Source organism: Stegostoma tigrinum, chromosome 17 (assembly GCF_030684315.1).
Source record: "Stegostoma tigrinum isolate sSteTig4 chromosome 17, sSteTig4.hap1, whole genome shotgun sequence".
NCBI lineage: Eukaryota > Metazoa > Chordata > Chondrichthyes > Orectolobiformes > Stegostomatidae > Stegostoma > Stegostoma tigrinum.
The window spans coordinates 28,082,525-28,099,944 of record NC_081370.1 but is presented as its reverse complement, the minus strand read 5'-3'; the positions used below and the strand labels follow the sequence as shown (position 1 = coordinate 28,099,944).

The 17,420-nt window shown below is 41.5% G+C and overlaps 1 long non-coding RNA gene across 1 annotated transcript in view; it reads left to right on the top strand.

The window, feature by feature from the left end:
• Positions 1 to 14,292, top strand: part of LOC125459395 (uncharacterized) — a 34,545-nt gene extending 20,253 nt beyond the window's left edge. Inside the window, exons 2-3 of the long non-coding RNA XR_007249008.2 lie at positions 1,121 to 1,297; positions 14,155 to 14,292. This is a non-coding gene — a long non-coding RNA (uncharacterized LOC125459395). The remainder of the gene's footprint in view (positions 1 to 1,120; positions 1,298 to 14,154) is intronic.
• Positions 14,293 to 17,420: the final 3,128 nt, after the last annotated feature.

The following is a 17,420-nucleotide window of genomic DNA, read 5'->3' as shown; positions in this document are numbered from 1 at the left end:
AGAAAATTTTAAAACTACAAATTAAAAACTAATTGAATAATTTGGAAATGCAAGGCAAGGTGGTGTGCTGTACCTGCATGATATGGGAGCTGGTAAACTCCATTGTGGTTCATAGTGACCATATCTGCAGCAAGTTTGGTGGGTGGAGCAATTCCAGTTCCTAGTTGATGAGCTGGAGTCTGAACTTTGAAAGCTGCAATATGTCAGGGAGGGGTAGAGTTATCTGCATGCTATGCTTCAGGAGGCAGTCAGAACCTCTAGGTTAAATACTTCAGATTTTATCAGTGGGCAGGGACAGTAGAATGTGACTACATGTGAGGCAAGTAGAGAGATCTTGAATTTAGCATTGAATAAGCCTTAGTTCTTGAATCTTGTCCAACAGGTTTGAGGTACTTGCTCCCTAAGCAGTGGGAGGGGGAAGATCCAGTTGACATGGTCCATGTGGAGAGCAACAACATTGACAAGACGTCAGTTTTAGTTGGAATATATTGATCTTCCACTGTGAACAGCTGCGTATACATTACTCATTTACCAGATATGATAGGGTTATTCTGTCTCATCCCTTTCATGGAAGTGTAATTGCATAAAGTGTCTGTGGAAGGAATAGTTCAATTATCCAATTGTTCTTTGAATTTCCTGCGGAATTGTGGGGTTGACTATATGTCTCCTGCGAAATTCTATGGTTTTAAACCTTTTAGCGTACCAACAGAATGCAAGTGGATTAAATGAGCAACGCTATTTCAAGAAGTCAAAATTGTATATATTTAATTTTAAGAATAAGTTTATAACTATTTGTACCATTGTTACTTTAAATATAATAATTTTTTAAAGAAAGCTAAATTGATTTATCCAGAATTATATCAACAACTGCTGATTCTTGCTGCTATATTATTTATAAAAGCAGCATGTTAGTGCCCTACATATCTCAAGTTTCTATGACAACTGTACTTGAATGCCTTCCTTCACTGTTTACCTTCAGACTGAGTCATCAGCTTGAGCAGGTGTTATTGAGTAATTCTTTCAGTTTTTAAAAAACCCTTTCTGACCTTTGCCTTGACTTGGTCATGCATGGGGGTGGGGAGGGTACAAAAAATTTAAGTCCTTTTCTCCCCTTCTGCAGCTTTCTCCTCTCTCATCATCTTTCCTGCTCATGGAGCTGGATCTGAGCTACAGCATCAACAATGTCAAATACCCTCCAGTACCAGAACTAAAGGAACATCATTTGAACCATGACATTGCATACCAGCAAATCATTGAAGCGTGAAAAATACCACAGTTCAGCCTTTCCTGTTCTCAGGTAATGTGCACACTTCTACAGGGTCATCAGATTGTTTGTCAGTGTACAGTGAGTCATTGTTCCATCAAGTTTATGCCAAATCTCAGCACAGTGGTCCAACTAATATTAGTCACTCACTTTATCCCCATGTGTTGGATAAATGGAGACTGTGCTCAACTATTCAAGACTCTTCAATATCAGTATAATAGTCCAGCATTTATTGAATCTAATGCTGAAGTTGAATTGAAGCATAATCATACCTGGTTTAAAAAATACACATGTATTTAATTTCAGGAACTGAACTGGCTTCTGACAGGGTGTTCATCTAATGAAATAAATGAGATGCCTGCACAACTTTGATGCTTGGACCTCTAACTCCTAATAAATATGTGATGAAAACACAGCATTTTTGCCGACACTATCAGCCGGTTTTTCATTATTTATGATCTAAAAATAGTTAATGTGATTAGATTCAATCATTCGTGAGCTATTGCAGGTGAGTTATAAATGATAAATCCAGTTTTGCATTATTAATAATCCAAGTTCATATCCAATTAATTACCTTGCTTAACCATTAGAATGGCATGCATTGCCTTAGAGCATGGTTAAGGATAAGAAGGAAGAATATTTCAGGTACAGACAGCTGAGATTGAGTGAATCCCAGCAGAGTATAAATGCAGTGGGAGTATACTTAAGAAGGAAATCAGGATGGCAAAAAGGGGACATGAGATAGCTTTGGCAAATAGGATTAAGGAGAATCCAAAGGGATTCTACAAATACATTAAGACAAAAGGCTAACTAGGGAGAGAATAGGTCTCCATAAAAATCAGCAAGGCCACCTATGTGTGGAACCACAGGAGATGAGTGAATATTTTACATCAGTGTTTTCCATGGAGAAAAAGAATGTGGGCAAATAAATAGCGGCATCTTGAAAAATGTCCATATTACACTAGAAGAGGAGCTAAACATCTTAAAATGCAAAAGGTGGATTAATCCCTGGGACCTGATCAGGTATACCCCAGGACTCTGTGGAAAGCTAGGGAAGTGGTTGCTGCACCCGTTGCTGAGATATTTGTATCATTGATAGCCGCAGGTGAGGTGCTGGAAGACTGGAGGTTGGCTAAAGTGTTGCCACTGTTTAAGACTGTTGGGAAGGAAAAACCAGGGAACAATGCATCAGTGAGCCTGACATCGGTGGTGGGCAAGTTGTTGAAGGGAATCCCAAGGCACAGGATATACATGCATTTGGAAAGGCGAAGACTGATTAGGGATAGTCAGCATGGCTTTGGGTGTGGAAATTGTGTGTCACTAACATGATTGAGTTTTTTGAAGAAGTAATGAAGAGGATTGATGGAGACAGAGCAGCGGATATGATCTAAGTAAGTAAGGCGTTCAACGAGGTTTCTCACAGTAGACTGGTTAGCAAGGTTAGATCACACAAAATAGAGGGGAAACTAACAATTTGGATACAGAACTGGCTGAAAGGTAGAAGACAAAGAGTGGTGGTGGAGAGTTACTTTTCAGACTGGAGGTCTGTAACCAGCAGTGTGCCACAAGGATCGATGTGGCATTTGATCACAATTATATAAGTGATTTGGATGTGAATGTAGGAGGTATGTTTAGTAAGTTTGTAGGTGACACCAAAATTGGTGGTGTAGTGGATAGCCAGAAAGGTTACCTCAGAGTACGATGTGACCTTGATGAGATGGGCCAATGGGCTGAGGAGTGGCAAATGAAGTTTAATTTAGATAAATGTGAGGTGCTGCATTTTGGAAAGGCAAATCAGGCAGGACTTATGCACTTAATGGGAAAGTCCTGGGGAGTGTTGTTGATCATACAGACCTTGGAGTACAGGTTCATTGTTCCTTGAAAGTGGAGTCCCAGGTAGACAGGATAGTGAAGTAGACGTTTAGTATGCTTGCCTTGATCGGTCAGTGCACTGAGTGTAGGAGTTGGGAAGTCATGTTGCAGCTGTATAGAACATTGGTTAGGCTACTGTTGGAATACTGTGTGCCGTTCTGGTCTCCCTGCTGTAGGAAGGATGTTGTGAAACTTGAAAAGGTTCATAAAAGATTAACAAGGATGTTGTCAGAATTGGAGCCTTGAGCTCTCGGGTGAGGCTCAATGGAACTGGCGCTTTTTTCCCTGGAGCGACAGAGGCTGAGGGGTGACCTTATAGGGGTTTATAAAATCATGAGGGGCATGGATAGGGTAAATAGACAATGTCTTTTCCCTGGGGTTGGGGAGTCCAAAACTTGGTTTAAGGTGAGAGGGGAAATGTTTATAAGGGATCTAAGGGGCAACTTTTTCATGCAGGAGGTGGCGTGTGTATGGAATGAGGAAGTAGTGGAGGCAGGTACAATTACAACATCTAAAAGGCATCTGGATGGGTATATGAATAGAAAAGGTTTAGAGAGACATGGGCCAAATGCTGGCAATGGGACGATATTTATTTAGGATAGCTGGACGAGTTGGACTGAAGGGTCTGTCTGTGCTGTATATCTCTATAATTCCAGCCAAGGGGCTATTTCCAGTACAATTTGATGTGGAGGTGAAAGCAAAGACATAGAAACTAGATCAGAAAGCATACAACGTAAGGAAAGGAAGTATAATAATAGCCTTGAGCCAGAAATAGGTTGGATAAATGCTAAAACATGATTCATTTTAAACAAGAGTTGTTCCAATTAAATTAATATTCAGTCTTTGTGATTTCAGCAGTGGAAAATACTCTCCACTATCTAAATCCTATTATAAGTTACTGAACTATTCTTATTTATCAGATTTTTTAATGTTATTCAAAAAAGTCATATTTTTCTTGAATTACCAACAAATATTTTATGCTAAAATCTTCCTTCAGTCTGGAACAATTATTTCATTTTTTTTAAATTTGTTTCATCTTAGTACATATTATTGTTAGGATGTCAATGCTAGGAAACAGCTTGCTCTCTATTTTTGGCATCCAGCATTTCACTTTCCAATGCCTTGCACTAATGGCACTGGCATCACACGCAATGCACTATTATTCACATTTGTTATTTTATTTGTGTTGATTCTGTTGTAAAAAGAAGTGCACAGAGAGTATTATTGAAAGTAGTGCCTATTGAACTAAGGATGATGGGAATGATAAAGCTCATTGATAGGTTGGGAGGCAGTAGAGGAAAATTAACTTTACTGACTCTTGTAAATTGCAGGAATTTTCTCCAGTATTTGTATTAGCTCTTTAATATGCACTTGGGGAGGTAATATCATTCCTAATGGAAAAATACAGGAAAAAAACTTCTAGTTCCTGGATCATTTTTAACATAAATATTCTAGCATGTAATAGTTGTCTTTAAGCGCATCTCCGTGAAAACCTATAATTCATGTGATGAAAATATTCCTACAGTGTTCTTAGGGCATTTCAGCATTTTGTCTCAGAGTGATATTTACCCAAGTGTGTGATTTGGAATTGTTGGTGCTGGCATGCCACTTCTGTCCATTTTCTTAATGGAGAACATTTTGGCTTTGAAAGTTGTTACCAATGCAAATTGTGATTTATTGTAATATATCCTATAGTAATATAATCCTATAGGTTATATATAACTATAGTTACATAGCTGATTACTTCCTCTTGTAACTGAAATCTTCCTCCTTGTTCTCTTTAGTGTGCTGCAGTTTTAACTGTCTACCCTAAGTCTTTGATTTTCTCTTCCAGCAATTTGCTGATCATTTTCAGGCTAGGTTGATCTGTGATCTACATGCACTCAACTGAAAAGCTTTAGCTACTTTAGCAGATTGATAGAATCACTTGAGTTTCATGTTATTATAAATCTATAGAGCAATAATGTCCCAAATATCCATCTGACATAATTAACACACTTGTCGTAATTCTTTAAAAAAAGTTCCATGTCCTGACTTCACTTTGATTGACTCTTGACTATCAATACAATTTTCAAAGAAATGGCCAATTAGTAGCAGAATGGCACATTCACCATTTGATAGGGATGATGGATACCTTGAGGAGGCAGTTTCTTAGATGGGGCTAGCTTGGTTTAAAGGGGAAACAGCAGCAAATATTGTTTGCATGATAATCAGCCACTGTCTGATGGGCTGCTGTTCTAGAGGTCCAAAATCATGAGAGGTGGGACAATGACAGGAATCAACAAGCCATTGGAAATCCAAGACTAAGAAGTTGTCAACCTCTGTTCCTACCTCCTCAGCTCAACAACCATCAGTGTTAAACCACAAGGAAATACTAATATTGCTAATTTTTTGATGTTACAAAAGACTAATTTAATGTGCACATATTGAATAAACAACTCAATATGTTCAGACAGTTTGTAATGTGTGCCAGATTAAAATGTCAAAAGACCCAAAATGTCACTCTAAATTGATCTCTGATTTTGACAATGGTAATTTGTATAAATGCTTGTCATTTGGATTGTGATAAATGGTAGACAACTAAATAACAAACTCATCAGTTATTATTTCGGATTTTTAAATTCACTCATGAGATTTCGCTGGTAACTTAATCCTGATCTCCAACTGCTATTGAAAGGGATTATTGACCCACATTCTTGACTACAAAGGTGATTTGTGGAGCCATATCAAAAGGCAGTTAAAAGTCAAACACATTGTTGGAGTCATATACCCAGACTAGGTTAGGATATCACAATTCCTTCACAAATGACACTACAGAATCAGATAGGTTTTTACGAAAAATGTTTGCTTCATAATCACAATTAATTGGTTTAATAATATTAACATTTTATAAAATAATTCAATATTGAGTTGAATTCCGGATTTATTTAATTTATGGAATTTAAATTTCCCACCTAGCAATTCAAATCTCCAGATGATTTTCCCAGATGTCTGAATTACCGGCCCAATAGATAAATACTATGCTTCCATGCCCCAATGCTGCGTAAGCTGCTGATAATTTCCAGAATTTTCAGTTTTATTTTCTACCAAGGAATAAGTGCACTTCTTCAAGAGTAAATCATTAAGTTGTTGATTAGCATAATTTTAACTGCATTTTCCCTTAATGCATGTTTTAGCAAATTAGTTCATAATGCTATGTATACCTAAGTATTTAGGTAAAATGCATGTATAATAGAACATGATCATTAGCACTATGCACATTCATAAATCCAAAGTATCTCACCACCAGCAACTAATTTGCTAAATCTTTAAAAACCTTCAAAATTGTTTTAATAATAGTCACTAGCTTTACAGAATTGAACCAGTCTTCAGTGCTTTGCACTGATTGACGTCAAAAGACCAGACTGATGTAGAATTAATAGAACACTGAGAATGACTTCCTCGTAGATAGAATATGGGGGGGAAATGGAACTGTCCCTGAGCCTTTGCCTGGACTTCACAGCTCCAAATACTTACAGATGAAATAAAATACAAATCGTCTCCTTGCATCTCATGATGCCAGTGATTTATTTTCAGTTATTAAATTATACAGGTTATAAAATATTAGTATCTTGACAACCTCTCCAGCAAGAGAAGGTTAAATGCTTTATTTTGCAAATTGCATGTTGGTTCACAATGCATCAGCAATATAGACCTTTGTTAATGTTCCTGAAAAAGTGGCTACCATATTTTTACATTAAAATGTGTCAAACATAGTTATTTATATGGCATTATTTAGTAAAGACTGACATATTGTATGTGTGGTTTGGCGCACAGAAATAAAACACCACTCTCTGAAGTCATTGCTGCTAGATTTCAGCTGACTAAATGGGCCATCCTTACAAATGACACCGCTCAAGTTGCTGCTGATCTATTTTAATAATCCTGTTCAATCAGAACACTCTGGCACAGATCAATTCAGCAAGGAATCTTAGAATGTTTTCAACACAGATGAGGATCATTTGGTTCATTCTTACTTGGCTAATTGCAAAAACAATTTCTGCTCCCCCACAATGTCACCATTAACCTGCAAATTGAAAGTCTTGATTTCCTTCAAAATGTTTTCAGGCAGTAAAACCCAAATTCTAACCATATGCTGCATAAAAAGATTTTTCCTCATCTCACCATTGGTTCTTTTGACATTCAGTTCATATCTTGACCCTTCCATCAGTGAGAAAAGCTTCCTCCTACTTATTTTACCTCAATCTATCATGATTTTGAGCTCATGTCACACAATAAAGATGGTGCTAAAACCAATTTTGCTATGTCCATCATTTACTACTTAGCAATACAGCTTAAAAGTGCAGAACTCTGTCAGACATCCTATGTATATATTGTGATGTAAAATGTGTACTTTATATATCATGAGATTACTTATTTTGATTTTAGATGTTTAAATTTGAACTAGTGGCATTGGGGTTTTTGATATGTATGAATTGATTTAATAACTAACGCCATTATTTCAGTAGCCATAGTATTTTTTGTTTAATAAAACAGCATGAGAGATAGATTTTGAATTTATTTACAGTCTGAGAATTTGCACATAAACGAAGTAGAGAATACTGGATCAAGTTTTCAGTTAGAAGATTCTGGAATTTTTGGAGGGGGAGTCTAAGAGGAAACACACGTATCTTGGGGAAAATAAATAACCAAGTGTGGTGCTGAATGAACACAGCAGGCCAAGCAGCATCTTAGGAGCACAAAAGCTGATGTTTCAGGAAGAATTTTTTTTTATAGTTTCAGTTTGGTAGCTCTGCATAAGTCTTGGATGAAGCTGATTGTATAAAGCAGTTTCTCTTAGAAAAGGAGAGGATAGTTTAGAATTGTTTAAAGATTAGATTACCTTGGTGTGAGGAGTTTAGTTTAAAGGTTTCAGAGCAGAAGTGTTTGGTTAAAACCCAACAGGATTTTTTGAAGCTGAGAAAATTTAAGTTCAAACGCATGATGAATCAAGGAAGAAGTTATCACCTCATCAGACTGGGAACCAAAGCCACAGCAAAGTTAAATTCTATGTGAGATAATGAAGAACATTCTTGCTAATGTTTGAGTACAATAATGGAATATTGTTGGAATGAATAGGATCATATTTTAATAAATATTTCAAAATCTTTAAATGTGTTATATGTGAATAGTTTGATCTATTCTATAATATATTCATTTCTTTTGCTAATAAATTTCTGCTTTATTGTTAAACCCAAATCTGTAGCGTTGTGTATTTGGATTTCAGTGAAAGACCTCCTTGTTCAAACCAAAATCAAAATAAAATGTCAAGCTGGATTTCAGTCTAGGATCGGACTTGTCCAGTAACAAATTCAGTTGGGATTATAAGAAAATGTAATAACTTCAGGAATGAGCAAAAGCATTTCATAAATCCAGATATATGGTAGGGAGCAGATTGTTTGGATTTGTAATAATAAAGTGAAGCAGCCAGAGGAGCAGAATGCAAGTAATGGATAACACAGTGTGGAGCTGGAGGAGCATAGCAGGCCAGGCAGCATCAAAGGAGCAGGAAAGTTGATGTTTCAGGTTGGAACTCTTCTTCAGAAATGGGGGAGGGCATGAGAGCTCAGAAATAAATAGATAGAGATGGGATGGGACTGGAGAAGGTAGCTGGGATCGTGGTAGGTATATGCAGTTCAACACTGGTGGGGATTGGTCAGTGAGGTGGGAGGAGTGGATAAGTGGGAGAGATAGGCAGGTTGTGTCAGGTCAAGGAGGCGGGGATAAGAGGGAGGGTTGGTAATGGGATGAGTTTGGGGGTGGGGAGATTTTGAAACTAGTAAACCACATTGAGGCCATTGGGTTGTAGGCTCCCAAGGCAGAATATGAGGTGCTGCTCCTTCCAGCCTCCCACTCCCTAGGCGAATAAAGAGCAGCACCTCATATTCCACCTTTGGAGCCTACAACCCAATGGTCTCAATGTGAACTTTACCAGTTTCAAAATATTATCACCGCTGGCCTCAAGCGATGACCAACCCTCCCTCTCATCCCCGTCTCCTTGACCTGACATAACCTGACACAATCTTCCCATCTGCAATCTGACCCCACTACCAAAGACATTTTTCCCTCCCCACCCTTATGTGCCTACCGGAGGAACCACCCACTCCGTGACTCCCTTGTCCGCTCCACACTGCCCTCCAGACCCACCACCCTCAGGACTTTTCCCTGCAACTGCAGCAAGGCTACACCTGCCCCTACACCGCTAACCTAAACCCCATCCCAGGCCCCAAGAAGAGCTTCCACATCAAACAGATGTTCACCTACACATCTGTTAATGCGATATACTGTATCAGCTGTTCCCATTGTGGCCTCCTCTACATTGGGGAAACCAAGCAGAGGCTTGGGGACAGTTTTGCAGAACACGCTCGGTTCACAACAAGCAGCCACACCTCCTAGTCGCGAACCATTTCAATTCCCCCTCCCATTCCTTGGACTACATGTCCATCCTGGGCCTCCTGTATTGCCACAATGATGCTTCCCGAAAGCTGCAGGAACAGCATCTCAAATTTCGCTTGGGAACCCTGCAGCCCAATGGTATCAATGTGGATTTCACAAGCTTCAAAATCTCCCTTCCCCCGACTGCATCCCAAAACCAGCCCAGCTCGTCCCCGCCTCCCTAACCATTCCTCCAACCTCAAGCCCCAACCCCCATCTCCTACCCACTAACCTCATCCCACTTCCTTGACCTGTCCGTTCTCCCTGGACTGACCTATCCCCTCCCTAACTCCCCACCTATGTTCACCTTTACTAGCTCCAACCTAACCTCTTTGACCTGTCTGTCTCCACTTCACCTATCTTCTCCTCTATCCATGTTCTATCCACCTCCCCCTCTCTCCCTATTTATTTCAGAATCCCCTTACCCTCCCCCACTTCTGAAGAAGGGTCTTGACCCGAAATGTCAGTTTTCCTGCTCCTCTCATTCTGCTTGGCCTGCTGTGTTCATCCAGCTCTACACCTTGTTATCTCAGATTCTCCAGCATTGGCAATTCCTGCTATCTCTAGAACAATTTTAACCCCACTGCAAAGCCTCTTCTAAGGATGCCCACCTTAAAGAAGTCACCCTCCGCCCTCTGGAAAAACCTTAGTGTATCCCTCTCCCTTTGCAACCCTTTTGTAATCTCTTCGGCTCAGAAACTGCTCAACCACATCCTAAAGCAAACCAGGTACTACAGCCACATTTCCTTTCTGAGTACCCACCTATGGAACCAGATCATCCCCAATGGACTACAGTCTACATTTAAGCCTTCCCCATTTGGTCCCAACCGTAATCATCGTTACCTTCAGAACATTGATATCCTTCAGAAGCGTTTCTCCCTGCAACTCCTGAAATACCCACTCACTGCAATGCACCGGCATCTCCAGATACTACAATGAAGCCTATCCCAGCTCAGAGCCTCCCACTCCCAGACCTGCAAAGGACCTCTCCTGTTTTTTTATGCTTTGTAGGATCCACAATCTGAACTCACAATTCTACTTGACTTTATTGGACACTAAAAACTGAAAGTACTTTAAACTTACTGTTGCCTGCCACCCTACCCAGGACCTTCCCCACTGCCATGGTCCATGTGGCTACTGTCGGAGCACCCACGGATGACGTCACATCTGCTTCCGCCCGGTACTCCACTTCCAGTACAGCCAACACCATCAACAATGCTGCTGATGCTGCAGCCTCTGTTTCCAAGGCCGACAACACAGTCATCAAGGACGCCGCTGCCACCAACATCCAAGATTTACCGGCCTACATCGCTCCACCCACTGCCTCCACAGCCAGCAAGTCCAGAGAAGACTGCAGCACCCAGCCCTGCCGAGTCTTCACCATCCTCCCAGACCTCCCCCTTACAGATGAAGAATGGTCAGTCCTCAGTAAAGGGCTCACCTCTGTCCCCATTCACCCAAACATCGACAAATACAACTCTGTTTGGACATTGAACAGTTTTTCCGCCGCCTCCACTTCCGTGCTTACTTCTTTATCCGTGAGCCTAGCCCTCCCTCAACTTACCCCTTCTCCTGCCTCCCACACACCCCCACTGCCTGGACACCATTCCAAGGCCACCTACCCTCCCTCGACCTCTTTGTCTCTAACTACTGTTGAGACATGGATTGTCTCAACCTCCCCACGACTCTCACCCACTCCAAACTCTCCCCCACAGAACGTGCAGCCCTCCGCTCTCTCTGCTCCAACCTAACCTCACCACAAAACCCACATACAAGGGAGGCAATTGTAGTATGGCGCACTGATCTCTACATCGCCAAGGCCAGATGAGAGCTGACACCTCCTCCTATCGCCCCCTTGATCACGATCCCAACCCCAAGCACCAAACCATCATCTCCCAGACCATCCACAATCTCATCACTTGAGGTGACTGCCCACTCATAGCCTCGAACCTCCTTGTTCCCCAACCCCGCACCGCCCGCTTCTATCTTCTTCCCAAAATCCACAAACCTGCATGCCCTGGTCGACCCATTGTCTCCACCAGCTCCTGCCCCACTGAACTCATCTCCACTTACCTCGACTCCATTTTCTCCTCCTTGGTTCAGGAACTACCCCCCATGTCCTCACATCCTCCATCTCCTCCAAAACTTCTGATCCCCTGGTCCCCACCTCATCTTCACCATTGATGTCCAGTCCCTGCACATTTGCATTCTCCATGCAGATGGTCTAAAGGCCCTATGCTTCTTACCGTCCCGCAGGCCCAACCAGTCCCCTTCCACTGACACCCTCATCCACATAGCTGAACTCATCTTCACACTTAACAACTTCTCCTTCAATTTCCCCTACTTCCTGCAGACAAAGGAGGTGGCCATGGGTACGCACATGGGCCCAATCTTTGTCTGCCTCTTTGTAGGTTACATGGAACAACTCCTCTTCCAAAGTTACACTGGACCTATCCCCCATCTCTTCCTCCATTACATTGATGACTGTATTGGTGCTGCCTGGTGCTCTCACGAGGAGCTCAAACAGTTCATCCACTTCACTAACACTTTCCACCTTAACCTTAAATTCACCTGGGCCATCTCTGATACCTCTCTCTCCTTCGTGGACCTCTCTGTCTCCATCTTGGGCAATGACCTGGAAACTAATATCCATTTTTAGCCTACCAACTCCCATTGCTACCTGGAAGACACCTCCTATCACCCACCTTCCTGCAAAAATGCCATCGCCTTTTCCCAATTCCTTCATCTCCACTGCATCTGCTCCCGAGATAAGGCATTCCACTCCCAAACATCCCAGATGTCCTCATTTCTCAATGACCGCAACTTCCCCTCCACAGTGATCGAAATGCCCTCGATCGTGTCTCTCACATTTTCTGCAACTCATCCCTCACAACCCCTCCCCACAATAACAACCAATGCAGAATCCCCCTTGTCACATACCGCCCCATCAACCTCTGGATCCAAAGCATCATCCTCAGACGCTTCCACCATCTGCAATCCAACCCCACCACCAAAGACATTTTTCCCTCCCCACCTTTATCTGCTTTCCAGAGGGACCACTCACTCCGTGACTCCCTTGTCCGCTCCACACTCCCCTCCAGACCCACCACCTTCAGCACTTTTCCCTGCAATCGCAGCAAGGCTACACCTGCCCCTATACCTCCCCCCTAAACCCCATCCCAGGCCCTAAGAAGAGCTTCCACATCAAACAGATGTTCACCTGCACATCTGCTAATGTTATATACTGTATCCACTGTTCCCGTTGTGGCATCCTCTACATTGGGGAAACCAAGAGGAGGCTTGGGGGCGACATTGTGGAACACCTACACTCGGTTCGCAACAAACAGCTACACCTCCTAGTCGTGAACCATTTCAACTCCTCCCCCCCCCTTGGATGACATGTCCATCCTGGGCCTCCTGTATTGCCACAATGATGCCACCCGAAAGCTGCAGGAACAGCATCTCATATTTCACTTGGGAACCCTGCACCCCTAGGGTATCAATGTAGACTTCACAAGCTTCAAAATCTCCCCTCCCCCCGACTGCATCCCAAAACCAGCACAGTTCGTCCCCGCCTCCCACCTCAAGCCCTACCCCCATCTCCTATCCACTAACCTCATCCTGCTTCCTTGACCTATCCGTCCTCCCGGACCGATCTATCCCCTCCCCAAATCCCCACCTATGTTTACCTTTACTAGCTCCAACCTTGCCTCTCTGACCTGTCTGTCTCCTCTCACCCTACCTTCTCCTCTATCCATCTTCTATCCACATCCCCCTCTCTCCCTATTTATTTCAGAACCCCCTTTCCCTCCCACATTTCTGAAGAAGGGTTTTGACCCGAAGCATCAATTTTCCTGCTCCTCCGATGCTGCTTGGCCTGCTGCGTTCATCCAGCTCTACACCTTGTTATCTCAGATTCTCCAGCATTGGCAGTTGCTACTATCTCTCAGGAGAATATAATTGTCGTCCTCATGTTGTGTGCAGCGGTAATGTTGCTGAGGTGATGATCCATGGCAGGCAGCTAGCCTTATCTAGTCTTTTGCTGGTATACAGAAATGCATGTCATTCTGTCCAAACATGAATGAAGACCCCCCACCCCACCCCAACTTTTATCACATTGCAGTCTAAGGAATGTTCAATTATTTCCTATGATAGAATTCATGCTCTATTTTGAACTGTATGAAATAGAATCTCCTGAAGAAATGAGATACTTTGGAATTATAAGGAAATAGATTAACTCAGTTTAAGTACTTTAGTGTGAAAGTTCCAGACCAGAGTGCTTGGTCAGAATCCAGAAGGAGTTATTTGAAGCTGAGAAAGCTTAGGTTCAGTAGTGAAAAAGATTTTCAAATTGTCATGACTGGAAATCATCAGAAACAGTAATGTCCATCCTATAGATGTAATAGAGAAGGCAATTCTGTCAGGTGTTCGAGTACTGTAAATTGATGATGTCGGGATAGATTAGATTGTATTTTCTACTGTTTCAAAATCTTTCAAATTGTATCAAATGAAAATAGCTTGTTTTTTTAAATTCTATGTTACAGCGAACTTTGTTTTAACCAGCACCTTATGAACTGGAACTCTCGATAAACTGCCAACAATTCTATACCTCAAAGACCAGAAGTTTACTGTATTTTCGCAATGCTCACGCAGTCAGTCGAGGGCCCAAATGAGAAGGCCCTGAGCTGGTAAGTTTTTTTAAAGCCAAAATTGCGTTATTATTTAAGTGATTTATGCTGTTAATAAAATATAACTGTATATTTCTTGCATTAAGTTTCTATTACTTAGTATGCATTTTTACATTGATTATGTGGACTATTGATCAACTCAAATATTTGATCAATCAGCACACTTCTGGTCCCATAAACGTCAGTTAATTAAAAAAGTTTGCTGTAATTTCTTTTGTTAAAACTAGATCTGCAGCAGTGCATTCTGGTGTCTCAGTAAAATAACACTTTGTTTAAAAGAAAAATCCATGTTCTATCAGAGATAGTAAGAACTGCCAATGCCAGAGTCAAGAGATAACACAGTGTGAAGCTGGAGGAACACAGCAGGCCAGGCAGCATCAGAAGAGCAGGAAAGTTGACGTTTCAGGTTGGGACCCTTCTTTGGAAATGTTCTATCAAACTAGATCTCAATCTGGAATATGACATGTCCAGTAATAATATCAATTGTGGGCTCTTTCAGGATTTCAATTCACTGGATTTAATTGGAGTCTTTGTAGTTCTTTTTAAAACAATGGGTACATGGTAGTTGTGGGCATAAAACTTGCTTTGTAGTGAAGTTTATTACATGGAATTACTGGAAGTGGTATATTTGAAATCTTTGACTAAAACTAAATTGAAACAGTTAACAGATGCATTGAAGACAGATATAAAAACAGGATCTCGTGAGTGAGATTTCCAACATTTAGAACTGGAAGAAAGGAAACCTGATATTGGGATGTGACCACTGGAATTACCTAAGATACAATTAGAAAATGAAGATGCTTGAGTTTGTAGAAAAATAGAGGAAATGGAGAAGAGAAAACAAAACCGGAGTGTTATGGGAAATAGGATTAAGAAAACTCAAAATGCAGAGGGAGGAAATAGATAAATAGAAAAAGATGGAACGGGAGGGAAAAAAAATCAAACAAGAGATGGAGTTAATAAATTTAAATTTCAAAAAGACAGCAAACTTATACAACATGAGTTAACAAGGTGTAGAGCTGGATGAACACAGCAGGCCAAGCAGCATCAGAGGAGCACGAAAGCTGACGTTTCAGGCCGAGACCCTTCTTCAGAAATGGGGGAGGGAAAGGGGGTTCTGAAATAAATAGAGAGAGGGGGAGGTGGATAGAAGATGGATAGAGAAGAAGATAGATGGAGAGGAGACAGACAGGTCAAAGAGGCAGGGATGGAGCCAGTTAAGGTGAATGTAGGTGGGGAGTTAGGGAGGGGTAGATCAGTCTGGGGAGGACATACAGGTCAAGGGGATAGGATGAGGTCAGTGGGTAGGAGATGCAGGTAGGGCTTGAGGTGGGAGGAGGGGATAGGTGGGAGGAAGGAGCCCTAACCTGTCCTTCCTCGCACCTATGCCCTCCTCCCACCTCAAGCCCCACACCCATCTCCTACCTACTATTCTCATCCTGCCTCCTTGACATGTCTGCCCTCCCTGGGCTGACCTATGTCCTCCCTAACTCCCCACCTAAACTCACCTTTACTGGCTCTAACCCTGCCTCTTTGACCTGTCTGTCTCCCCTCCACCAATCTTCTCACTTATCCATCTTCTATCCGCCTCCCCCTCTCTCCCTATTTATTTCATAACCCCTTCTCCTTCCCCATTTCTGAAGGGTCTGGACCTGAAATGTCAGCTTTCCTGCTCCTCTGATGCTGCTTGGCCTACTGTGTTCATCCAGCTCTACACCTTGTTATCTCAGATTCTCCAGCATCTGCAGTTCCTACTCTCTCTTATACAACATGAGTTGGCCAAAGAGAAGCTAGGAGTAAGGAGGAGGTAATATCTCAGAGGATAATTCTAATTCCAAGAAGGGATTTTATTTTCATTAAGCATCTACACTTACTGAGTTGGAGTCAAAAGGTAATTTCTACCCTATTTGAGAAAGTAGTTGCCCAGATGAAGTGGCTAAAGGAGTTTCGAACCTTAACGTTACAGAATGTTTTGACAGATACAGCTTATGACTAAAGGATTAGTGGCTTAGATCACTCATGCTAGAGAAAATTTTGGGACTGTAAGGGAAATAGTGATCATGCAGGAATTCAGCAGTAGGATTCCTGCAAACTTTAAAATAAATTGATTAAATATAAGTACTAAAGATCAGAGAGGCAACAGTTCTGACAGATACTTCTCATTTCTTGCACTGACAGTTACAGATGCTGAAATGGTCATCTAGGAATCCGTAAGGCAACGGGAGGAATAGAAAATCTGTGGCAGGAAGAGGTACTAGTTTTAGAAGACAGATAGGAGGACACCAGAGTAATAAAAGAGAAAGGCTAGAACCACAAGTGATATATAGACATTAACATGCTTCCATTGTATTAAGGCTGGACATACCAAAGCCAATTTCTGGAAGCTGAATGGGAGAATGATGGCAGTAATAAGGGTGTCCAATGAATCTTCAGAAAAAGGGCACCAGGAAGGGATATAAGTGTTAAAATTGTAGCAGCAGTTCGAAGAGACCATATTCCTTTACATATAGGAAAGACAATTATTCTTTTAATATCGACAATGAGAAGCATGTCTTTGGAAATTCTGAACATTTTATCTCAAAAGAGGAGGTATTTCTTTATGCCTCAAGTTAAAGAGGTAAACCAATAAGTATGTTGAAAAACACTGGAGCAGGTCAATCTCTGATGCTAACTGAAGATTCTATTTGACTTCAAGAGGGGTTAATGAAGGAGAAAATATTAATTGGAGGTATTCATGGGAGTTACAAACAAGTCTCATTATAAAGCATTGCATTAAAGAGTAACTTGGCAAATGGAATGTAAATACCGTGTCTTTTTAGTTTTCTGTATTTTCAACTGTTGACTTAAACGGAAAAAGGACTGTTTCAAAAACCAAGAACTGTGGAAAAGATTGCTGCATTTTCTAAAGGCAGGTTGCACGGCACTCCTTGTAAGTGTTGTTTGTTCAAACAGTGGAGGCAAGTCAAGTTGTATATGAGCTGAACCGAAGGTGTGCGTACAAATGGAGATGCAGTCATCAACAAACAGCTGATTTTTAAGGGAGTTGATGACTCATTGTTGATGACAAAGACCTTTTGCCTGCAATCAACTATGTGATTGACTTTCAGATGGCTGAACAGCTT